Below are 27,070 nucleotides of genomic sequence, written 5' to 3'. Positions count from 1 at the left end.
CAAGACCTGCCACTTACTAACTCTGCAAATTACTTATCTTCACCTCAGTGAAACCAGGGCAAAGATACAGCCTACTTCAGGGTTTTTTGTTAAGATAAAGTCATAGGACACTCATAAAGTACTCAGCATATTTCCTGCACATATTACTTTCTAAACTATAACACAGCGTATTTACCTGTAAAATATGAATAACAATATATACCTCATAGAGTTATTTGAAGAATTAAATGAGACAATGAACATAAGACCTATAAGACTATGCCTGGCATGTAAGCTGTAAACAAGTGGTAGCTATAAACCATTATATTATCAGATAAACATTCATAAGTTCTTCCAATTGCACAGTCCTTTGAGTCATAACAATTTAATAGCCTATTACATTTTAAATACAGTTTTGAATTGAAAATTAGTATATCACATTACTATGAGTGTTGATATGGTTTATGTGTCCAAAACTAAAAAGGGCAAGCAAATTGGATGTGAAAAAAATATTAAATTGATTTTAAGTGAAACCTAAGCAAAGCATTGTGAGGTCTAAGGAAGCTGTATGCTACATTAGAGTGATGAGACCACATTACAATCCACCGGACCAAATGAGCAACCCCGAGCTATGAATTACGAAGATTATTTTTCTTAAAAAAACTTTTCAAGTTGTACACTTTATTTTTTAATTTGCACTTTTTTGTCACACGGAATGTGAGAACTTAGTTTCCTGGACAGGAATCAAACCTATGCCCCCTGCATTGGAAGTGCAGAGTCTTAACCACTAGACCACCGAGGAAGTCCCAAATTAGAAAGATTATTAAAGCAGGCATATAACACTTGCCTGGAAAATGTGAGATACGATGGCAAGAATCTTCCTTCAAGGATATAATCTAGTTTATCCATATCTTTGCATGCATCCGTATGTTTATCCCAAGGAATATGAATGTTTAAGTGAAAGAGATAAGATTTGAAACTATATATATATATATGTTTTTAAATACATTATATATATCTGCATATTAGTAGAACTACCTATATAGATAATGGGAAAACTGAGTTATATATGTGTATATATATATATATATATATATATATATATACACACACACACACACACACATACATGCACATGTATGTGTATATATACACACATTTATATATACACATATACACATATTTATATATGCATATACATGTGTGCATATAAATATATACAGATAAATAGAGATACACACACATATATATGTATGCTGTGCTGTACTTAGTTGCTCAGTTGTATCCAATTCTCTGTGACCCCATGGACTGTAGCCTGCTCTACAGGGTCCTCTGATGGTGGAATTTTCCAGGCAAGAATACTTGAGTGGGTTGCCGTATCCTGCAGGGGATCTTCTTAACCCAGGGATCGAACCCAGGTCTCCCACATTGCAGGCGGATTCTTTACCAGCTGAGCTACCAGGGAAGCCCACATTATATATGTGTGTGTGTGTGTGTGTGTGTATAAAATTTCTGATTGTTGGTTTACCATCAAAGGGGAGAATCTGAAACTATTTTTTCTATGAATTGAATGTTTAGAATAGAATGTCATCAAATTCTGAATCATTTACTGTATGCCAGTCATCTGCTGTCTTAGAGGGAGTGCCCCGCTGAGGCAGTTTCTCCCTGCTAAATGTCTTCCCACCCTGGAGCATCACCTCAGTAATCCGTTTAATATTAGATTGCTGACTCTCACAAGTAATGTTTACATCTCATCACTTATGTTCAGTGGCTCCCTTTTTCATGTGCATTGAAGTCTGTCTTTTCTGTCTTTGACACTTTCTCCGTCTTACTTGTTCTTTCCCATGTCACAGCCAAATCTTACAATTCTTCTCATCTTAAACCTACTTCAGTCAATGATCTCATGTGTAAACTCCTTCAGGGCATCTTATTCCCTTCCACCTAACACTCTTCACATGTTTGCATTTTAATTTTCCTAGTACTGTGTGCTTTGTTTATCTTAAATGACATAATCTTTTGCTTTTAAAAGAGTTTGCATACTTAGTCGCTCAGCTGAGTTTGACTCTTTGCAACTTTGCATGTGTAGCTTGCCAGGCTCCTCTGTCCATGGCATTCTCCAGGCGAGGAGGATATTGGAGTGGTTGTCATTTCCTTTTCCAGGGGATCTTCTCAACCCAGGGACTGAACCCATGTCTTCTGCATTGCAGGCAGATTTTTTACCTACTGAGCCATCAGGGAAGCCCTTAAGAGTTTAGTCTTCATGTCTGCCTGCCACATGCCCTCTCCCCTCAAGTACTTTTTGAAGAAATCAAAATAGGATTTACAAACTTTGAAGTTTGATTGCCCACATTTTATATTTTATGTCTTGCCCAAGGTGTGGGAAATTGAAAAGACCATCTTTGTGGTTGGTTTCATCTCCAGACATAACGAGAACATGCAAAGATCATCAGAGGTTAGAAAATATATAAGGAACCATTTTCTGTAAAAGTATTTTAATGACCATTATAATTTACCATCATTTATAATCCCTTTGCTGCTGATTTTCAAAAGACTTTAAAGACAGTATTAAAGGAGTCCCCTGCCCCCGCCACCCCCATCCGTGGTCTTTCCGTTCATGGAATACTATGTTAGAGTTCTGAAAGAATTGTATTATTATAAATTCTGCCACTGCATAGCTACCTTATTCCAGCTTACATTAATCAACTTTGGAGTGACCTTGAGTAAGCTTAATTAACCTCTTTTGGTCTCACTTTTTTCTTGATGGGGTTGGATGATATCTAAATTCCTTTCTAACTCTCATATCTTGAGCCTATTTACATAAAATTCTTTTCTGCATGTGGAGTTCATCGCGGTCCTACCAGTCTGCATAATCTTGGTGTATCAGAGAAAGTTATCGTGAATTAGAAGAACTGAAAAAAACTCACCTGAATAGGGTTGATCTCAGTAGATATAAAACTATTAACCATTTCAACATCATCAACCTCTATTGTCTTTAGCACTTTGGCTTGATTAAAGATCTCCGCCCCCCCACTGATTTTTCTGCCTATTTAATCCACTTAAATTTGCATCATTTTGTTTTCTTTTATCATCACTGCTTGCAGCTTCCTGCCAGTATGAATTTTAAAGTCTTATAGTTCCTAATTTTCATCTGCTTGATTCCCTCTGGATGTTTTTTAAAAGTTTACTTAAAACCATTGAACTCCACTCCCTTCAAATGTACAAGTTTAACTGTGATTCAGTATACATATCATGGAAATGTGGATGGATGTAAGGCTAGAAAAACACACGCTTGGTCCCAGGTCAAGTGTGCACAGCTTCAGATAAGCAGCTTATTGTTGTAATGATACTGCCAAAAAAGTTGGGATAAATATAATTCTATAAGTGTAGCGCTCTAAAGCAAGGGTCCCTAACCTCTAGGATCTAATACCTGATGATCTGGGGTGGAACAGATGTAATAATTATAGAAATAAAGCACACAATGAATGTAGTATTCCTGAATTACCCCCAAAACCATCCCCCTGCTGTCTGTGGAAAAAATTATCTTGCATGAAACCAGTTTTTGCTGGGGACTGCTGCTCTCACGGCACACTACCTGGGTTCACATCCAATATTCACTACTCACAAGCTTTGTGACTGAGCAAGATGCTTAACCTCTATCTCATAGGATTGTTACGAAGGTTAAATAGTGACATATAGTGAAGCAACTAAAGTTGCACCTTGTACCTAGTACATCTTCTTCAACAAATGTTCACTTACTATTCTTAACAAATTCAGAGATTTTTAGAGTAGTTCTTTCTCAAATGGTGAAGAATCTGCCTGCATTGCAAGAGACCTGGGTTCAATCCCTGGGTCGGGAAGATTTCCTGGAGAAGGAAATAGCAACCCACTCCAGTATTCACGCCTGGAAAATTCCATGGATGCAGGAGCCTGGCAGGCTACAGTCCATGGGGCCACAAAGAGCTGGACATGACTGAGTGACTAACACTTTTATGTAGACAATGTGGGGAAGATAGCATCCTTATTTCCTTAAGATTCAGAAATGTGCACTCTTTGGCATACCTGTTTAATATATGAGTTTAAATAAATGAAGGTTCATGTATATATTTTAAGCAAAATTTATAAAATGAGAATATTCATTGTAATTATATATGATAATATTTAACATTTTATTATTTTCTTTAGTCTATGGTACCCTAAAGAAAAGAGAGATGCAAAACCATGTGAAGGAGGCCACTGTAGCTATTAAGATGATAATCCCTGCTGCCTCACCCCAGCTACATTGCAAAAACTATATATGAAAAGGAAAGAACATGAAGGAAAAGAATTGTTTTTAGCATCATCTGTTTTCTTAACATTTACCTTGCCTAAAAGAACAAAATTATAGAAATCAATATTCTTGTGACTTTTTAAGGGCCTGACTTTAACTGAGAAACAAATCATTTGATATATGGAACTGGGTGTTTATCTTTCTCATGCTTCACTCTGTCTGGACAGAGCTGTAGATGATCTCAGCCCATCTCATTAAAGCTGTGATGCAGGTTTGTCGTTTGGTGTGATCTACCAGCATAACCTTAAGAAATGTTTACTTTCTCCTTTTGTGAATATTACATTACTTTTTATTTCTACTAACATTCTGCCACTTAACATTCTATTAGAGAACTAGAGATGTATTTTCTAGCTTTTTCATATACTTTACTTTCTTTTCTTCATATATATTAAAAATTATTTGAGGATCTGAGGTTTATCTTGTACGTCCTTTGTGCTCAGCCACTTCAGTTGTATCCAACTCTTTGTGACCCTATGGACTATAGCCTGTCAGGCTCCTCTATCCGTGGGATTCTCCAGGCAAGAATACTGGAGTGGGTTGCCATGACCTCCTCCAGGAGATCTTCCTGACCCATGGATCAAACCTGTTTCCTGCATCTCCTACATTGGCAGGAGGGTTCTTTACCACTGAACCACCAGGGTAAACGCTGTCTTTACACTGATTCCCAGGACAGTCATGGGATTTAAAAAAAGAAAGGAAGAAAGTCCACAGGACTCTACACATCAGATAATCTTCCTTCCTAGCTAAGAATGATGTCATATCAGCTCAATAGTTGAAAAAGAGTCATAATGAACAAAACATGTTGGCTAGATGATTTTGAACTTTTTAACCTGCTTAGGTAATGTTGGCAGATTTATTTAATCTAATTTTATAGATATTGGTGTTTTTCTTATTTTAAACATACACTTGTTACTGACTAATGCAGATCATGGGTTTCCCAGGTGGTGCTAGTGGTAAAGAACCTGTCTGTCTGCAGAAGACAAAAGAGATGAGAGTTCGATCCCTTGGTGGGGAAGATCCCCTGGAGGAAGCCATGGCAACCCACTCAAGTATTCTTGCCTGGGAAATTCCATGGACAGAGGAGCTTGGCAAGTCCATGGGGTCACAGTCAGACATAACTGAAGTGACTTAGCACACACATATGCATGCAGATCACAATGTAGCAAGAGTCTACAATCTTGTAATGTATTTTGAATTCACGTCTTAATAGTTCTCATTTAAAAAATTGTGCATTACTTAACAGGTAATTATTTTGAATTAAATGTTAGTATAATTATGTTATTATAAAAATGTGTATACCACCTTTCAAAAGTATACATGAATAGAATCATTTAAGCAGAATGTACTCAAGTTACACTCAAATGTATATTTCATTTCCTGCATAATTTTGATGAATATACTAGACCTAGAGTTTTTCTGATAGTGCATCTTCCTTAGTAAGTATACAAACTTCTATTAGATAAACTCTATGACTATATGTTAAATACCTCCCTGGGGCCTCCTTTTTAATTTTATTGCTTTGTAACATCATATGAAGTGATGATATTTTTCAACAAGCTGGTTTGCATTAAACATCAAGCTTACTCATTCCCCTGAGTCCTGTTAAATACACTGTTTTATTATAACATCTGGGCTAATGGTTGAATATCAGAATCTAAAGTTACTTTATCTTTGTATCCATATATGGTTGTGATAGTGTCTATGTGTATATCCCTGGGCCCAAGGATGCCTTTGTTGTGACTGATTAGGAGGAATATCTTATTAACCTAAGAAGATCAGGTAAATTATTCCACTGAGAGCAAGGAGTGAAGAGTGGCAAGCAAAACCGTAGGAAAATCTTGGAACAAGGAAACATTGATCTAATGAAGTGAATAATAGTTTTCACATGAATAAGTAATTGCAGCATCTAGTTACTACACTGTTTGATTGCACAGACCAAGGTAAAATTTTACAGCTACAGGATTTTCATTGCATTTCCTATAATGTGATATTTTGCAAAATATTGTACAAGACAGCCAAACATTATCAGTCAAATGGAATTGTTAAAGGATAGTCATTTCCTTCTTACTTTTATCTTGTTGAAATCTGGCCGTTCTGTGTCCTAATTGGAAAAGTTTTCTCTCAAAGGAGTAGGCATCTGGAAACAATGCTGCTTTGATGTTTTGAGGTCAGAGTACATGAATGACTCTATAAACCTCCTTGTTCTGGGACCTTCACTGCTTACACTTGCGTCTTCCTAATGCTAAATTGTTTTTAGTTAAACACTGTGCTGTTCTACAGCTTCAATCATATTATTTCTGAAAATTCTTAGGAAAAAATTCTTAACCTTTTAAGGCTTATCCCATGTTCATCTTCCCCAGTAGACTTTCCGTGAACTCCAAACTCAGCTGTAGGTTTGTTTAAACATTTCACTCATGTTGTTAAAATAATCTGTCATGTGTTTGCTTTCTTTACCAGGCTTTTTAGCCCAGCACCTAATAGAGCAGTTCCTTATTCATATTTAGACTTTCATAATGTTTGTTGCGCTGAATGTGATTTAGGAAAATAGAGTTCCTGACAAGACAGCTAAACAGTAAAGCATGTTTTTGTTGCTAATACTTGGTTTATGCTTGAGATTGTAGAAGCCCTTAAGATCAAGGACAACAGAGAACTTTCAATGAAATTTTCTTTAGTTTTTCTTGTAGAATATAAGTGATAATTTAATGTAAACACAAACTGAAATAAATGTAAATTTCATATTTTTTCAATATTAAGCAATTGTTTTTCAAATTCGAATCTAGTAGATATTTTTGCTGTTTGCTGAAATTTAGTTTATCCATAAGTACCCCAATTGCTCAATTGTTAGCTTTGTACACTTGGCAAGTGCGTCTCCTTACACCAGGACAGTGGGTAGTAATGCTAGGTGAGGCCGGCAGCCTGCCTAAACTCCAGAAAAAATGAGGCGCTGATAATCCTGCACGTGGAAATGCTGTCACATATCTTATAGTCTTATGCTTTAGACACTAATTTTTAAAACATTAGACATGTTTTATTTGTGCAAAGTTTATGCAGGACAGCTATAGACTGAAAGAAGCCTTACTGCAGAAGGAACTAACTAGTCTGGTTGGCAAGATGAGGAAAGTGGCTGAGCGGACGTTAAGCTGAGGTCTGATACCTGGGATCCTATTTGGCACTTTCTCAATCCTGCTGAGGGATAGACTATACTATATTTTCTCCCCTGGGCTTGTCGCCTGGAAGTGAGGAATGAGCCATGGAGAGGGGTGAGACCAAGGAGATTCCAGAGCATGTTAGCCTGTTGAGAGGAGAAGGGACTGTTTAGCAAAGTGAGGAGAAATGTACCCTGAAAAAGATGAATAGGTTGTCTGTGTTGTTTCTATGTTGGTTATTTTCTATTAATAAGCATTTATTTTAGTTTCATCATTGTAATGCAAATTCAGAATTACACAGCATAATTTCCCAGGTTACTTTATATGTAGTAAGTGTAAGTTCCTTGAGGGTAGGGACTGTGCATTATTCAAATTTCTTACACATGAGGAATGCCACAACAGATTCAACTGTTGTTCACAAAATAGTGTGTCCTTTGTGATTCCTGTTGGACTATAACACTGAGGAATATATCACACAATATATTTCTAGCTAGTCTCAAGAGCATGCATTTCATGGGTTTCAGACAAAGTGCCTAGGAGGAAGAGGTTCAGGATGGTCTTGTAAGACCTGGCAGTCCAGTTAATTCTTTAGTGAAGTTAAAGAAGACGAGTCTACAGAAAAAAGAAATGTTCCCCCCTTAATTATTATTATGTTTGGAAATAATATGTTCAGATCCTTTTTGTTGTAAATTTTTATTTTGTATTGGAGCATAGTCAACTAACAATGTTGTGCTAGTTTCAGATATGCAGCAAATTGACTCAGTTATATGTATACATGTATCTCAATAGGTAGGTCCTTATGGGTTAATTTTAAATACATGTCAAGCCAAACTCCCAATCTACCCCTTCCCCACAGGTAACCTTAATTTCCTTGTCTAAGTCTATGAGTCCCTTTTTGTTTTGTAAATGAGTTAATTTGTATCTTGTTTTTTAAAATTCCACATATAAGCATCATCATATGATACCTATCTTTGTCTGACTTGTTTTACTTAGTAGGGTGATCTCCATGTCCATCCATGTTACTGCAAATGGCATGATTTCATTCTTTTTAATGGCTGAGTAATAGTCCACTATGTATGTACCAAAACCTTATTCATTTCTCTGTTGATGAACATTTAGATTGCTTCCATGTCGTGGCTATTGCAGACATTGAACACTGAATATTGAAAATTGGGGTGCATGTATCCTTTCAAGCCATGTTTTTCTCTGGATATATGCTCAGGAGTGGGATTGTTGAATCATACGGTAACTCTATTTTTAGTTTCTTAAGGAACCTCCATACTGTTCTCTATAGGGGCTATACCAGCACACATTCTTACCAACAATGTAGGAAGGTTCCCTTTTCTCCACACCCACTCCAGCTTAGAGAAGATTGTTACAGATAAAAGATGAAACAACTGCTAAAGTCATACTTACCCTATTGCCTTGTCCTGTCATAAAAGCAAACAAAGCTAAATGTAATCTTTGTTTTTAGAAAACTAGAGGATATACCAAATGATACAGTACTAGTTCATCAAAAACCTAGAAAAAAAATGTGTGCTGTTTTGAAGAAAAATACTTGCATAATAAGTGATTAATACTGTCATGGTCAGAAGCATGAGATAATGGATTATCTATCTGCATGCCCTTTAAAGATGTTATCCCATTTAATTCCTACAACAATGTGAAGCAGAGATATTATTGTTTTCTGCCTTTCTAATATTTAAACCCTAGAGATGTAAGGAATTTTAATATTTTAGTCATGATCACACAGTTTCTAAATGTTAAAAAGTAAATTTGATTTTAGGTTGCCTAACCCCAAAGCCCAGGTAGCCCTTTAATCATCAAATTATACTCTCTTTAGATGGAAAAAACCACGCCCACCCACCCCCCCAAAAAAAAAAAAATCCATGGATTGGATTTGACACATTCCTTTTGTATAGATATCAAATTAAAGACATTGCTGAGCCTTTGTGGTTTTTATTTTTATAAACATTAAAAGTCACCTTCTTTCTTCCTCAATGAACAGCTGTATGAAAGAGATGCCATGAAGAAGCTAGTCAGAAGGGGATGAGATGGAAACAGAGGTTCTAGGAGAGGAGTTGTGGTGGGGCAGAAGTTTGCCTCCCAGGAGACTTTTGAGAGTGTTGACTGTCACGTGTGGAGGTGAGAGGGAGGGAGAGAGCAGAAAGACGAGACAGGAGCTGCTGGCTTCTGGCAGGTAAAACATCCTAAGATGCATGCGTGTTGTCGCTGGGTCGCTTCAGTCACATCTGACTCTTTGCGACCCCATGGACTATAGCCTGCCAGGCTCCTCTTCCATGGGGTTCTCCAGGCAAAAATACTGGAGTGGATTTCCATGCCCTCTTCCAGGGGGTCCTCCCAACCTTGAGATCGAACTGGAATCTCTTACATCTCCAGGTTATTTACCACTAGCGCCACCTGGAGAGGGGAAAGCCCCCTAATATGCACGAGATAGGCCATAACAACAGCTCAAAATGTCAGTAGTCCTGATGTTGAAAGCCCAGGTTAAAGCCTTTGTATGGAACCTGCAGGTCCTAGGTTCTCTTTTTGTCTTATTTGATTTGAATTTCTGCTAGGTGAAAAGATCACTTGCTACCAGTATAGCCACCTTCCAGGATTCTAATAGTTCTCTAGAAGAGATGTCTTAATTTTTAAAGACCTTCATTCTTGTGATTGGATTTTAAATTAAGTGCAAGTTAAAGAAGTGTTCTTTTACTTGTTAAAATTGAACATGGTTTATTCCTTAATGCAGAATTTTTTTTCCTCATTCACTATCTGACAAAGGCACTTATTGTTTCTCATAAGATTTCCTGATCCTTGAGACATAAAGGGATGCTTGAGTGCTTCCTTTGAATTAGCAGATTCTTGAGTGTATGCAGGACAAGTAATGAAGTTAGAAAGTAATTTAAATCTAAAAAGAACACTATTAATGAAGTTTATGTAGGAGGAAAATGGTTTGGAAGTTACTATCCTTTAGAAGAAATTAGTTTTATCATATTTGAAAAGTCGATTCAGATATATAAAATTTATTTTTGCCTTCCAAATGCATATGTGCGATTCCTCTCATTGATCTATATTGAATGTAACAGACATTTCTGTAGTTCCTAAGGTTTATAAAGAGCCGACAGACATATATTTAACAACAGCTTCTAATGGCAAAATAGCAGCAAATAGAACAGTTTATGTGAAATTTAATGTAATCTATAAATAGAGGCAAAGCTCTTAAAGATGTGATTGTATCAATGTTGGTATAAAAGAAGAGATTTTCTGTCATGTTTTACCTAATGTGTTGTTTCTAGAAAGTGACAATTAAAATCTCTTGCTGCTTTTTGCATGTTGACATCACAACATGACAATTCACATTAGTTCCAGGAACCAGGAAACTCACTGCAGGCTTCTGATAGTTCTGGTGCCCATTGGAATTCAGGCCCCTCCTTGTCTTACAGACTCCTCCCTCTCTAAGCTCATTCACACCATCCCACCAAACACAGATACACACACACACACACACAGTTCTCTGACGTATTGATTATGATTCTGCTTTCTGCCCAGTGTCACAAAATTTCCCTGAGGCAAAGGAGCAAAAGAGGCTGGCTGGCTGCTTACTTGGAATTTGGGGTGGGGACAAAATATGGGAAGGAGATAACAGATTATTTCTGAATGAATCGTTTAGAAATATTTCATAGGTGGTGAATTTACTGGTACAGTAGAATTGTTCATACTGTTATCAGTTTTGTTTTTACACTGTTGATTTTATAGTCCTACCTGATACTATCCAATTCTTGTGTAATACCCCCAAAATGCAAAGTAAAGCCATGTGAATGTATTTCAAAAAGCAATGAGTAGGCAATGCCAAGGTGTGAGAGAATTCATCTCATGATGATTGGCATTTTAGGGCCCTTAAGGGGTGGTTCAGACACTAAAGAATCTGCCTGCAATGCAAGAGACCCAGGTTCAATGTCTGGGTTGGGAAGATCCCCTGGAGAAGGAAATGGTAACCCACTCCAGTATTCTTGCCTGGAGAATTTCTTGGAAAGAGAAGCCTGGCAGGGTACAGTCCATGGGATTGCAGAGTCGGACACGACTGAGCAACTAACTACTTTAAGACGGTCATCTAGACATTAATAAGACTAATGTAGCCATCTAGAAATATGAGGGAAAAAATGATTATTACCCCTGAAAGCTAGTGAATCTCTGAAGTTCTGCCAGATGCCTGAGGAGAAGTACTGGAAGAATCTGGCCTCAAACTTAGACCTGGCCAGGATGTATTGGTCACCATTCCATTTTAGGCCACAAGCTGGCAGAAGAAAGACTATCATTTAGGGATGATGCCTCTTAAGAGCAAATCCTCCAGGAAGTCACAAACCTCCAATTAGCTCTGTCTCTGCTGGCACAGTGTATCAGGAGTCATCATTTCTATGAATTTTGTGGTATGCTTTTTGACAAAGCATTTCTTTCTATCCACTTCACTCCATTGGGACTAAGAACCAACTTGCCTTTTAGTTCTTTGCAATAGAGCTAAAATGTGTACAAGTGTCCTGAGATGAGGGCACATGAGATAGGATATGACCTAAGATGTGACTCAGTTTCCTGGGGCAGTAGCTTTCCTGAGTGGTGTGGTCATGGATGCCTGTTTCAGAAAGTAAGTGACCAGCTTATGGTGAGTCAAGCTGACCTAAGCACAGGTGCCCAATGTGGACAGGTAAGTGGGGGTGGGACCCTACCCATCAAGGCAGGGGGAGGACTGAAGAAAGATGATGTGGCCATAGAGCCGACAGCCACCACTGTCTTGGCACGGGTTCTGTGGGGCACACCTTCTTGAGTCCCACTTTCAGAAGCCGACAGTAACAAGATACTGGAGTAAGCAGGAGGAGTGTTCAGAGGATGATTCTGCACTCGGTATGCAATCAGGTAGCGAACTTGTCCCAAGAGAACTGACCATCTTAGTGCAGGATCCAGCTTCCTGAAATGTACCAGGCAGAGCCTCCCCAGAGAAGAGGTGAAGGGTCGAGGGGAGAAGGAAGCCAATTGTCAGAACCCAAGGAATGGAGCTGGTCAGGTACCGGATCAGAAAAACCCAACCCAACAGAAGGGAGGGCTGCCAGTTCAGTGGTACAGGCCGTCTGGGTCACCTGAGCGTTGGCTTCCAGGGTCCCGCTGTCCATGAAGAAGTCCAGCTCCAAGGTTGGTGCCAGTCATCGTGGTTGAGAACTTCGTGCCTGATTTTGAGAATCTCTGAGCCCATTCCAAGCCTTAGCTCCTATCAGAAATGAAAGGCCAGGAGTTTGGCAGTGAAGCTCTCAGGAGGTGTTGGGCTTTCTTAGGAACTGGAAGTGATACAGTCTGAAAGGTGGATTAATGTGAGGTGGCTAAGGAAGACAGTTTGGAGGTGGGGAGACTCTGTGAGAGGTGCAGGATGTCCCAAGAGGGAAGATTGCGACTACAACCCAAGGCACTTCCTTATGTCAGTTGGTGGGTTTAGAGACAAGTGCTCGAGCCTGGTGCACTGGGGAGACCCAGAGGAATCGGGTGGAGAGGGAGGTGGGAGGGGGGATCGGGATGGGGAATACGTGTAAATCTATTGCTGATTCATGTCAATGTATGACAAAACCCACTGAAAAAATAAATAAATTATTAAAAAAAAATTCTGTTTTATATTCCTTTGTATTGATCCATAGTGATGCTCAAATGAAGCATGTGACTTGGTGCACTGGACAATTCTCTGAAGCATGTCCACTTTTGTGAATGTCTTATGCCCCTTCAAAGAGCCTTTTATAACTCTTCCCCGTTATATCGATTGCTTCCTTCTAAGAAAATCCTGTAATGCAACTAGAAAAAATATAATTGAGCATTTAAACAGTCCTTGCTTAATAAACACTGATTGTTTCAAATATGTAACTCTTGCTTTTCTAGATCATTGGAAAGGAGGGCTATCCTGTTGCTTTTGTTTTTCTTATGAAAGATCTAACACACTGCTAGTCTAAACATGGGATCAAAACATCCTTTTTGGAAGGAGGGATTTTTTGTTTGTTTTCGCTTTTTTTTTTTTGTCAATCGATTATCTGCAGAATCCTCACATTGCCGGAAACAATTATTGCTCTGAAAATAGTAGTTTGGAAATCTGGTGGACTGAAATTTCTAATTCTAAAATTGTAAATGTGTACTCTTTGAAAAATGATGAATATATTATTTATCTATAGGGTAAAAAACACTGTAAAGGGTATGTCCTCAAAATTGCTCATGCATGAAACAGAACTAATTCAGATATCTAGACAGAACTAATTCAGATATCTAGACAGACTTAAATGAGAGGAGACTGGTCATTGCTTCTCATCCCACTTTAAGTACGGCTGTGTAATGTAATCTGCACTGCAGTTTGATTACATGAAAATACATTGCGAATCCAAAGGATTTTCCTAAATATACCAATATGTGGTATTTGTTTTGAAGAGTTTATACATGTTCACATTCACTTTTCCAGAAAATTAATTGAAAGAGTGAGCTATGGAGCAGTCATGTGCAGTATGAAAAGCTGCACCCCGCCTCATTGTCTTCTAGGGTCTATTAATTTAATATTTCATAGCATTTTACTATCAATATCTTTAGTATTATAAGCTAATTAAAACTCTCTGGTGAGTGTTATTATAGAGCTAAAGAATATCTGACCTTGTAATTCTTGGAATTATTTTTCTAATAATGACTTCAAATTTGTTTCAATGGCAGCTGTTGTTAATCAATGGAATAATCTTAGAATTATAGAAATCATTATGTTATATTTTAAAACAATAGTCTCTATGAGGCATAAAATATTTTTTCTTATTTTTAAAATGGCAAATAATGAAGTAATAAAGCAAAAGTTAACCTAAGCTTCTTTCTTCTTTTCTTCAGAATTCCTAAACTCTGTAACTTTGTTCACCTTTTAGCTCTCCTCTTTTCCTTCAGATGTAGTGACATGCAGCAGTGAAGGAATGCTTTCATTCTTGCCTAAGCTTTAGATTCATCATCTTCATGGGAAAAATTTTTAACGGTTTTTTAATGAAGCTTGAACTCTGATATGGTCATTTCACATGACCTGAGGTTTTTACAGGAGTCTTCTTTTTGTTGTCAGAGATAATGATGATATGATATTTTGGTGTTATCAAGGTTAAAATTAAGTGCTCATTTGAAAAATTTTTCCTCATCAAGAATGCACATTTTTATTTTTCTATAAATTTTCATTTTCAGAATGAGCTATCTTTTCCAGTGATTATATATGGATTAGAGAATTATGACTATTTTACATTTTATTCTTTAGGATATATATTTTTTCTAAATTTCCAAAATTCACACACATATATATGAATATAATATACATATTACATGAATGCTAATAAAAATAAAGCAGTGATTTTTAAAAGCATCAAAATAAAAGGAAGAAAATATAGTAGTGGAGTTTTGTGAATGAATGTAGTGCTCATACTAAGGATCAACCTGAGAAATGCTGTTCTCGGTTAGTTTATTTTTTTTATTCTTGCTTAGTTTTAATTATTGCATAGCATTGATCTATACAAGTCAAGGGATGCCATTAGTACTTTTTCTGTTGTAAAAAGAACTGAATGGCCCTGAACTGTGACACATGTAGCTAGCATGTAGGGCTAAACAACTCTACCTCCTCAAGACCCATTTAAGTGCACTGATGGAGATGCTTCTGGCAGAGGAGGCATGACTTCTGTCCACAGTTAAAGTTTGGCTGTATACAAACATATCCTATGGCCTGTGATGAAAGCGAGGTTGCAGAGAGGGAAACACTCCCTGTAAAGAATGAAGTCTGACCTACTCAGCAGAGGCGTAGAGCTGTGTGTAGACAGGTACAGTGACCCAGAATAAGGCATAGGCAAAACACACATACACACACACACTTTCTGGGTATGAATCCACACAAACCTGCTAATCCTAACACAGTGGTGGGACATTTTTTCCCCAGAAGGGCTCTAATGGCACAGGTCTGTTTGCCCGTTAACTCTGGGTCTAATTGGTGGAGATCTGCACTTTACTGAGGGAGTAGGGACTCAAATAGAGCCACTGCAGACAGCAAAGGAGTCCCGACTTAATTAGAAGAGGATGATGGTAGCATCGGTGTTTTTACGTTAACAGTGATGATTATCCCTGCAGAGATAAGAGCCCACTATGCATCAGAGGTTCTCTGGCATTGTGGCTGACAGACAAAGATCACCAAGATGCTAGTCAAGACTACAGTCTGCCCAGAAAGGCTGGCCAGAGAGAGGAATGTGGAAGAGACTCTGCTCTCTGGAGAGGCACGGGAACCTCTATATTACAAGGTAGTAATGGTACTTCCCTGGTGGCTCAGATGGTGAAGCGTCTGCCTACAATGCAGGAGACACGGGTTCGATCCCTGGGTCGGGAAGATCCTCTGGAGAAGGAAATGGCAACCCACTCCAGTACTCTTGCCTGGAGGATCCCATGGACAGAGGAGCCTGGTGGGCTACAGTCCATGGGGTTGCAAAGAGTCGGACACAACTGAGCGACTTCACAGTGGTACTTACTGAAGAGAAGGATCTCATGTGCTCACAGTCAGATCTCTCCAGTGTTAAAATTGACAATCAAATATTCAACACAAAGTGTAAACCCAATCACATGAAGAGGTATTTAACTTATATAGTAATATCATAGCATTTATTGTTTTCTTTCTTTGGCATTTTTAAAGCCAAGTTATCAGATTGCAATGGGGGAATAGAAAACATAAATGTGCTGTCTCCTTTACAATCACATATGATAGTAATAGCAAACATTGTTGAACACTTTAGATTCAGTATCTCATTGTGTGATCTCCACAATCTATGAGGAAGGTATTATTTTATCTATATTTTATGAATGAGGAAACTAAGGCAGAGGAAAGTTAAGTAACTTGCCCAAGATCCCACAGTTGGGAAAGCATAGTAAAGAAATTGGAACCCAGTTAGCTTGCGTTTAACCATCACATTAAGCTCACTACTGGGAGAAAAATGTGACACTAGAACCTGTGTTATATGAGTATCTAATGGCACATGCCTTTGAGCTTTAATAACAAATATACTGTCCTCCTTGAGAATGTTAAAGAGATTTACTTAAGTCAAGATTCCATCTTAAGTTCCCTACTATCTAATGTAGAGTTACCTTGACACACATTAACATGATTGAGTAATTGGTGGTTTCTATTAGCAGTCCATTAATCCTATGACACCCTGGAATGAGTGGAAAGGTTGAAAACTATTTGAAAAAAATTTTTTTTTCTTCTTTAAGAGTTTGTGGTGGTGGTGTTGTTATAGTTGTTGAGGAAATTTATGTACCTTTTATTGCAATGTGCTTTAATTAAAGACCAAATGAGACCACTTATAGTTTGTATCTAAAAGATCCTGAGAAAAATTCACTTATCTGCCTCACTGAAAAAGACCCTGATGATGGGAAAGATTGAGGGCAGGAGGAGAAGGGGACAACAGAGGATGAAATTGTTGGATAGCATCACTGACTCGATGGACATGAGTTTGAGCAAGTTCTAGAAGTTGGTGATAGGGAAGCCTGGTGTGCTGCAGTTCTTGGGGTCACAAAGAGTTGGACACGACTGAGCGACTTAACTGAATGATGTCAACACAGAATTGATAAATCTTTTGACTTTGTATGTTGTACTACAGTAAAAATCGGATTTGGATAAAAACTTACAGCATTGATTTTGTTATACTGGGAAAGGCAGAATGAGTGAAGCTTGGCAAATAAATCCAAAACCAATGTTAATTATTCTAATTAGGAGAAATTTCTCTGATGATCAGCTCTGTGACTGTCCTTTCCTGCATCTTCATCTGTCTCAACATTTTAACAATAGAATGAAGACATTGGACAGAGAGCAATCACAGTTATGGATTTATCCATTCACTCACTTATACATTAATTCATATTTACTGTGTACCTTCTATATGTCAGCTACTATTTTAAGCTGTGGAATATAACAGTGAATGAACAAAATGCTAAAATGTCATCGCCTCCATAAAGTTTTACATTAAAATGTGGCATGGGAGGCTCAGAAAAACCCAAAGTAAATAAATAAACCATATGGCATATTAGTGATAGGTTCTATGAAAAAACAGTGTAGGGAGTGGGATAGGAAGTGATGAGGACTTACAATATTATGTACAGAGGTCAAGTAGGACCTCCTGGAGTAATTGACACATGGTAAAAATTGCACAGCTAAAGGGAAACTACTCTGGTATGTGGGGAAGGAGAAGAAAGGGCAAAGACAAGCAGCATCAAGTGTGGCTAGATGTAATGGGGAGCAGTCAGATGTGAGATCGGGGAGCTATGAGGTGGGATCATAATTTGCAGAACCTCATCAATCAGGAAGGGATGCTGGCTTTACTCCTGAGTGGTAGAGTCAAGGGAGGGTTTGGAGCATGGCTGCTCCATGACTTTGCTTGTTTCAGAAAGGGTATGATTCTGGCTCATAGATAGAACACATTGTAGGAAGCATGGTGTAGATCCGCAGAGACCAACTGCAGTAGTTCAGGCAGGAGATTATGGTAGTAGTAATTATGATCATTTTCAATATGAAAATGCAGGTTTGTTTTTGAGGTAAAATTTAAACCAATGTAGTGCCTCTATCTTAACTGCATTATTTGGTAAGTTTTGTTGAGTCTATACATTCATACGAATAATAACCCAGTACAGTTACAGGAGATTACCACGACTGCCTTGCTGTGGGGCCCTTACTTTCCTTTCCTGTCAATCCCCATATTGCCACAAGCAACCACTATCATGGTTTCTTTCCCTATAGGTTAGTTTTGCCCACCTTGTGTGTACATGTGTGCATGTGTGTGAGGGGGATGATACACTGTATGCTCACATATCTGGCTGCTGCTTTCAGCATCGTGTTTCTGAGGTGCATCTATATTTTTATGGATATTAGTACTTCTGTTTTTTTATTGATGAGTGTTATTCCATTGCATGGATAGGCCACGATTTGTTTATTCATACTCCTGTTGGTGGACATTTTAGTGTGTTCATAGTTTGTATTTACTGTGAATAAAGCTGCTAGAAATCTTGTATGATTATTTTGTGGACATGTTTTTCTTTCTCTTGGGTAAATAGTAGCAATATAATAGCTTATACACAGGGTAAGTAGGTAAGCATTAGTTGCTCAGTCGTGTCCAACTCTGTGCGACCCCATGGACTATAGCCTGCCAGGCTCCTCTGTCCATGGGATTTACCAGGTAAGAATACTGGAGTGGGTTGCCATTTCCTTCTTCAGGGGATCTTCCTGACCCAGGGACTGAACCCAGGTCTCTTACACTGCAGGCAGACTCTTTACCGTCTGAGCTACCAGGGAAGCCTCAAGGTAGGCATATATTTAACATTTTAAGAGTCTTTCAGTTTTTCAAAAAGTTTTAACATTTTTACTCTCCTCAGCAATGTATTTCCAGTTACTGTGTATGCCTGTTATATGTTATCAGTCTTTTAATTTTAGTAATTATAATATATGTATAGGAGAATTTCATTGGAGTTTTAACTAGCATTTTCAGAGTACTTTTTTATGGAAGAATGAATAAGATTTCTGGATAATTTGGATGTGGTTATGAGAGAAAGAGTAAAAGAGAAGTGTAAGAATTTTTGGCCTGATTAACTGAAAGTTGTATTGTCCATTTACTGAGGTAAGAAAGACTGAACTAAGAAAAGGGGAGGAGGGGCAAGAATATTGAAAATAGACTATGGAATGTGTTATCCTATTAGACGAGTTCAAGTGGAGATGTCAAGTGGAGATTTTTTTAAAAATAGTTTCATTTGTTTACTAACTGTTGGCTGTCCTAGGTCTTCATTACTGCACAGGCTTTTCTCTAGTGGCAACGAGTGGGAGCTACTCTCCAGGTGTGATGCAGGGGCTTAGCGCAGTGGCTTCTCTTGTTGCAGAGCACCAGCTGGAGGCATGTAAGCTTTAGTAGTCGTGGCTCCCAGGCTCTGGAGCACAGTCTCTCTAGTTGTGACGCACAGGCTTCGTTGCTCCAAGGCATGTGGGGTCTTCCTGGATCAAGGGTTAAACCTGTGTCTCCTGCATTGGCAGGTAGAATCTTTACCACTCAGCCACCAGAAAAGTCCGTTCTGAGATTTTTAAATTCAGGGGAGATATCTTTTGGGAGTCATGATGATTCTTGAGATTCTCATGATACCATGAGATTTGTGGCATCGCTAAATGAGTAAGAGGAGGTAGACAATAGATTGATTCTAAGAACTAAGCTGGGTTCCTCCACAACTAGATTCATTGGAATAAACCAGCAAAGACTTTGAGGTGAGCTAGCTAGAGAGGAAAGAAGAAATGTATGAGAGTGTGGCACTCCTAAACCCAGGAAAGGAGAGTTCTCAATAGAGAGGGAGTGATAAACTGTGTCCAGTGTTGTCTAAAGGAGTGATTATTGTAGCTAAGGTATTGGACGGAGTAGGAGGTGGTGGTTAGAAAGCAAGATGCTTGAACCTGATAGTACTATATAGAATTCCACTTCTAGGTTATGGGGAACGATGGTTGAGACAATGATCTATTAGGATGAAGGACAAGATCACAGAAAGTAAGGAGTTGAAGGGACAGAAAGGCCAGTGTGTTTGGAAGCACACTGGAACAAATGATACACCATTTAGAAAAGTTGCATATATCAAACTAGAGTAACAGGCTAAATCTATCAACTTGTCAATTAACAAGAAAAAAGAGGAAGTTCTGAATTTAGATCTAATATACTAACTGCCCCAGGAAAGTCATGATTTAACATTAGACCACAGATACAGAACTTAATGGATTTAGTTGACTGCGTACTCAGTAAGGGTTTGCCAATTAGGTCATCAAGAATCTTTTCCAATAAACTTTCTTGGAAACAATTTGCCAAAAACTTTAATAATTTTCTGCAAAAAATAATAGCAACCAAAAATAAGGAAGATGGTTCCACTTTAACATATGTAAGCAACATTTGTATACCACATTCTTTCACATATTCTATGTAGAGCATATCAAAGGAAGAGGTCAGCATTATGAGAGAATTTCAAACCATGTCACAAGATGACTGTGTTCACAAACGTATTTCCCTTAAGGAAAAGAATTTAAGGAAAAACAAATGAGTCACATTTAATATTTTTCTTTGAAAATTAGTGAGGACAACATGTAGTGATACCCCTATTTGACACCAGTAAAAAAAAAAAAGTATATTTTCAGTACTTCATAGCATTGTTTCATTTGCAATGTGATCTTTGAACATTTTTGAAAATGAACAAATTAAAGTTAACCTTACAGAAAAGGCTTATATTGTATGGTTCTAAGACACCATCAGTTACATTATACCGTTGTTTAATGTAGCAAGCTGCCAATGCAATTATAACATGACTTCACTTTTAAAACCCAGCTTGATTTCAGGGGCATTAGAATCTGAAAAACATTTAATTTATATTGATGATATGTAGTAATTAAACACTACACTCCCTCAACTTCTGGTTTTCAATAACGGTGTTTTAGTGTTCTATGTATCTTTCAAATATCCCAAATTTGCATAGAAATGTATTATGGAAAGCATAGAATGTCAAGTTTTTGGTGTTCTATGGAACGTCAAATTTTTATATAATAGTCATATATATATTAAACTTAAGAGTTGTGTTTTCCCTAACTAACTTTTCAAACCATGTTTAGCTTTTTGAGATCAGTGACAAAATTCTTGCTGGAATGATTTCAATTATCCAGGCAAAATACTGTTCCTCACTTACTGCATTAAGGTCATTTCTTTTGCTTATTAGTAAGAAAATGGAGATTCTGTAATGGGCATACCATGTATCCTTAATACCCCCATCTGTAGTATCTTCCGCAAGTTTGCAGTAAGAAGCCCCTCTGGCTGTGTCGTAAAGCACTTCCAGTGCTTCTTGCGCCTTCTGGTTTATGGATGCCTTTTGTCAGCCCGTTCCATCTTTATTAGATCTTCCTTGAGGTCATATTAGACTATCATGGGAACAGCAGGCTTCTAAGATGTTTGTGTAATGTTGATTAATGTGTCATTGTCTTGTAACTTCTGTGGTAATGGTGCATTATCATTAAAAAAATAGCTGAATGAAGGGTGTTTTAACTTTAATTCAGGCTCTCTTCTGAAGAAACCTAAAATCTTGGCTGCAAAGAGACAGTTGGATGAACACTGTTTTTGTGTGAACAGCTAGAAGGAAGCTGGATTTGAGCCTTGAGTAATTTCAGTGGTGAATGAGGAAGCAGCACTTTAAGAAGGAGCTGTGAAGTAGATATTCTTCACCCTAAAACGCGTGGTAACTTGTAAGCTTGATGCTTTTCTAATTACTGAATGCCAACTATGTGTAACCATAGCAATTATATGTTCATGTTTAAAGATCAGACTGAAGGAAAGTGATAAAGATCCAGGTATTATTTAATCTTATGACTTGCCACTTCTTATGAATGAAGTAGAAAATGACTTTTCTAAAAAAGAAAAAATTAGAATTTAAAAACAGACTTCCATCTGGAAGTATTCAGAAGGGTTTGTGCAGAAGAATGTGGTGCAGCAAGAAACTATTTTATTTCTTAAAATGATGAAGTATGCACAATGCTTCTTTGGTTTGAACTATGTATTTGCTTCCCTAATTCTTCACCTTTCCATTATGATATACCAGTGGGAGATGGGGCTGGGTGAGTTAGTTGCTTTTCTCCAGTACTGAATTACAAATGAACTCAGTTTTGCTTCATGTAGGAAAACCTTTCATAAAAATAATTCCCAGGGAGGTAAAGTGGAAAAATAAAAAATAAAACTAGTATTAGTGTGTTCATACACCTTAGTGAGACATTCAGAATGAAGTTCAGCTGTACTGGTTACTTACATCGCAGCAAAGTTGAAGCGTATCCCACATGGTCTCTCTGAGGCATTTGATAGCATTTTCTCAATGCCTTGGGTTGCCCAGGAAGCCAGCAGCAGGGTAGAATGGTCAGCACCAGTATTTTATTTGTCAATAAGATGAAGAGGTGACCTGAACATCTGCCCGTGTCCTACTCTATTCAGATTTTAGGAGCATCAATATATTCCTGTATTGGTATCATCCCCCCATTCCACCTTCTGTGGTGTTGTCATATAAAGCTGCCATTACTGCATGGACCCTGCCCTAAATCTCACTGGATATCTGTATAAAAATCCTTGAAACTATGAGGACGAGACGGCCATACTTTAGGAGATGTTCTAACTAAGCAAGGGAATGTGGTTCTCTTTCTCCTCAAGGCAGAGCTGCAGAAATTTTCAGCTGAGGTCTTTGTGAGGTCAGATTATTTTCTCTTCTAAAAGTTTATTTTTAAAATTTATCTTTAATCTAAATTTATTTATTTTAATTGAAGGCTAATTGCTTTACAATATTGTAGTGGTTTTGCCATACATTGACATGAATCAGCCATGGGTGTACATGTGTTCCCCATCCTGAGCCCTCCTCCCCATCCCCTCCCTCTGGGTCATCCCAGTGTACCTGCCCTGAGCACCCTATCTCAAGCATCAAACCTGAACTGGCGATCTGTTTAAACTGAACCCTGGCATAGGGCATGATGCAGTCATAGGACTAGATTCCTGCGACAGGAGCAAAAGGAGCCAGCCTCTTGTCTTCAGGACTTTTTCCTGGTGGCTCAGATGGTAAAGAATCTTCCTACAATGCGGGCGACCTGAGGTTGGGAAGATCCTCTGAAGAAGGAAATGGAAATCCACTCCAGAATTGTTGCCTGGAGAATTAATTCCATGGACAGAAGAGCCTGGCGGACTACAGTCCATGGGGTCACAAAGAGTTGGACAAGACTGAGTGACTAACACTTTCACTTTCAGTACTTTCATTATTTATGACAAATATTAATTTAAAAAAAGATGAGGTATGGCTAAAATAATGATATATCCCAGTGACATAAAATGAATAGAAATGGGAAAAATAAAAAGGAAATGACAATAGAGAGCTAAAATGAAGCCCAGGATATATTTATAAAGTTGAAAGGGGTACTCAAGAATGTAAGTTAGAAGATTGCAGTTTTAGCTTACAAATTTCTAGCTTCTAAAGGAAAGAGAAAAGTTATTTACAAGATTTGAAGTGGCCATGCTATTAATGCTAATTAATTTCTCAAGAGGAAAAAAAAAAATCTATTCTTTTGTTCCAACTATGTACATTGTTCTCACAGGGAGCACTGCAATGAGGTTAACCTCCTCAACAAAACACCTTCAGTGAATACAGTAAAAAATTATTGTAGGCATTTTTTTCTTATTATCTATATTTAATATGAGCCTGTGGAAACATGGAACCTAGTTAAATGTAATTGTCTGAAGGTTGTAAAAAGTGATCTCAAGGACAAAGGGTTATGAAAGTCTAGTTTTGTTCCCAGTATAAAAAATCAGAAATCCGGAGCAGACATTGGCAGACTTGTCCCTATAGGCCAGAGTAAATGTTTTTGGCCATGTATGTCCTCTGGTCTGCATCACAACCTATCAGCTCTGCTGTGGTCTCATGAAACAACCGCAGATAATGTGAAAATGAGTTGGTGTAACTGCATATCAATAAAACTTGATTTACAAAATCAGGCAGTGAACCAGATTGGGTTCTCCAGTCACAATTTGCCAACTCCAATCTGAAGAAATAAGGATTTTATTCATTTTGAAGTTTTCTTTGTATCTGTAATTTTTCAGAACAAAATTTTAATAAGTAGGAGAAAACAAGGATTAAAAGCTCAAATATATTTTTCAATTTGAGGACTGAAAATAAAAAATTAATTACCATGTAAGGGTAATATTTGATACAGTCCCTCAACCAGAGTCTGGTTTGATATTTTCAAATGAAAAGTAAGTCATTTAACCAGAGCTGCCTCACCTCTGAATAAGTGAAGTGGGATGAGTAGAAATAACCATCACCAACATTTTTTGCCCCAACTTCCACATTCTACCCCCCCAAATGAGTGCTTTTAAATAATGTGCACCCAGGAATGGCCAAGTGTGAACCTTGGCTCTTCTACCTGCCAGACCAGTGAACCTGAGCAAGTTATGTCACCTGTCTGTAACTTCATCTTATCAGAGAACTGGGCATAACAATTCCATCTTTGCAGGGTTGCTGTGAGACAAACTACTTAGCCACTAACTGAGTGACTCATATGCATTAATAGTTGATAGTTTGGCCCCCTGGGGTCTATGCCGGATGTCTCAAGTTGTTGGCCAGAGGGACTACATAAAACACATAGCCTGCTAAGCTCCTCTGTCCACGGAATTTTCCAGGTAAGAATACTGGAGTGGGTAGCCATTCCCTTCTCCAGGGGATCTTCCCCGACCCTGAGATCGAACTCCAGTCTCCCTCATTGCAGGTGGATTCTTTACCATCTGAGCCACCAAGGAAGCTCTATATAGAACTATAGGTCATGTAAAATTAGGGCTATTTAAGCATCTGAGATGCCAATATGAGAGAATATGACTGTACATGAAAATCTGTATTTTAGGGAAAAGGAAAAAGAGGAAGTCAAAAACCTCATCACCCCAAGCTCGCAGTGTTGAATGGAAGTGACGTTGCTCCCACTTGCCCAGCCCACCTCCTTGGTGCTCAGGTTGGCCTCTTGTGACATTTACAGGCCAGTTTGTCCTGCTCCTTTTCTTTCGCAGTGCCTGGAAAGAATAGAAGTCCTCCTTGGTACCATGTCTGCAATTTTATTTTTTTTCTTTTCTATACCTGGTCCACTTCCTTTTTTACATTATTCACAGGGTTCTTGTCAGGACACCAGAGAGTAGTGGCTTAGAGAGTATGTAAATCAAGAAGTTAATAGGAGTTCTGTGATAAAAGAATTTCTGGTTAAATAAGCTTAGGGATGCTGAGAGAAGCAACAAAACCAGGTGCCTTTCCTTTGGGCCTCTCATTATCCTTTAATGTATTAATACTTCCAGGCTCTAATATAGAAGTACATGCTACAGCTTTCTTGAAGTGGTTTTAACAAAGTAAAAATGTAAGCAAGAACTTTAATTTTAATGCTTCATACATTTGTGGCCACTTCGCCATTGACCACATTTCTCCAATACAGTGTGATATGGGAAACACTGCCTTTACCATTCCAAAAACCTCCATAGAATTTGTAATTTTAAGACAAACATTCTAGATGTATTTGTTGCAAGTAGTATCTACTGCTACTGTTTCAGGGAATATTGTTACCTGATTACCTGATGATTGAACCTACTTTATAACATTGCTGGATAATAATAGTATTGATAGTATAATAGTAGTATAGCAAAGATTAATTGAATACTTACAGGCAATGGTAAGTATTTTGTTGTTACTGGATTATCTCATATAATTGTCACAAAATACCATGGTTTATCTTATCCCTATCCTACAAAGAATGAAAATGAAGCAGAGAGGATAGATAAGTTGAAAGTCACACAACTGCTAAGTGAGGCAATCTAAGATCCCACTCTTAGCTACTGGACTCTGCTGTCTTGGCTACATGCAGTGACAATTGGAAACCATCTGTCCCAAATTATATCTAATTAATAGATAGTTGTTAATCTTAGATCATGTTTCTTATATTAAGTAGCCACGTATGAAGATTGAGAATAACACTAGCTTTTAAGTATAAAACTTCAATAAAAATAGAAAAATATGTTACTTTTAATTTTTTTTCCCAAGGTCATAGGTTCATAGAATTGTAGTGAAACTTAGTGAGGTCATGAAATACAGCTACTTAACAGCTTTAAAATACTATTTGATCCAACAAGGTCATTTCTAAAGACCCACCCATGGACTTCTTAAGACACAGTTTTCTTATATCGATTCCTGTAGGCCCTGATTAGCCCCAAACTGCTCCCAATTTAAAGCAATAAAAGCCAAGAAAGATCAACAAAAGCTACACATAAATTGATACTCCTCTGTGAGGTGATAGAAATTTAATAGTGCTTAATAAAAAGATAGATATGCCTAAATTATGTTTGTCCTCATGTCATCACTATCCACCTTTCCCTGGAGTCTAGTGTATGGTTTTGCTCCAAGAGGGACAAACTTCCACTTAATTAGAAGCAAAAATATGACAGAGCATTGGAAAGAACAGTGGACCAACTATTGTTGGACACAAACAGTGAGGTCCAACAATAGTTATTAAAAGTTAGAAGAAAACATTTATTATTCAGTAAATTGGAAAACAAATACTCAATATATAATAAAATATTATTGTTCTAAGTGTATATATATTTATATGTAAAAATATGCATATATACATATTACATTTCATTGATACCAAGATGCTATTGACTGTAACATATAGCATCAATATCAAAGCTTTTATCAGAAAATATAAACACTGTATCAAAAATGCAACATTTTATAAGATATATTCAGGTTTCAGGCATCATAAGAATTCAGATGTACCTTATGAAGGAGTCTGCTGGAGATGAAATTGATAGATTATTGACTGATCAGGTGTGGAGGTTGGCAGATTGAGAAAAGTTGACATTGGTTCTAGTTGGCTGTGTAAGGGTAGGGGTCGGTGGATCTGGGTAGCTAATTCAAATTGTAGCACACTGAAGTTTATATATGAAGTTCTTAAGTGTCAAGTTGAAAGTGGTATTGAATTACTTGGGGTTACCTT

At 37.7% G+C, this 27,070-nt stretch overlaps 1 protein-coding gene and 1 non-coding gene across 5 annotated transcripts in view; one reads left to right on the top strand and one right to left on the bottom strand.

Annotated features, from left to right (window-relative positions):
• NKAIN2 (sodium/potassium transporting ATPase interacting 2) overlaps positions 1 to 27,070 on the top strand; it is a 1,112,863-nt gene that overhangs the window by 336,264 nt on the left and 749,529 nt on the right. The gene's annotated exons all lie outside the window — the stretch shown is intronic.
• Positions 709 to 782, bottom strand: TRNAG-UCC. Its single transcript has one exon. It is a non-coding gene; the product is annotated as a tRNA-Gly (tRNA).

This window comes from Cervus canadensis, chromosome 20 (assembly GCF_019320065.1).
Source record: "Cervus canadensis isolate Bull #8, Minnesota chromosome 20, ASM1932006v1, whole genome shotgun sequence".
NCBI lineage: Eukaryota > Metazoa > Chordata > Mammalia > Artiodactyla > Cervidae > Cervus > Cervus canadensis.
Note: the sequence above shows the minus strand (reverse complement) of the source record. Positions and strands in the feature narration are given on the sequence as shown.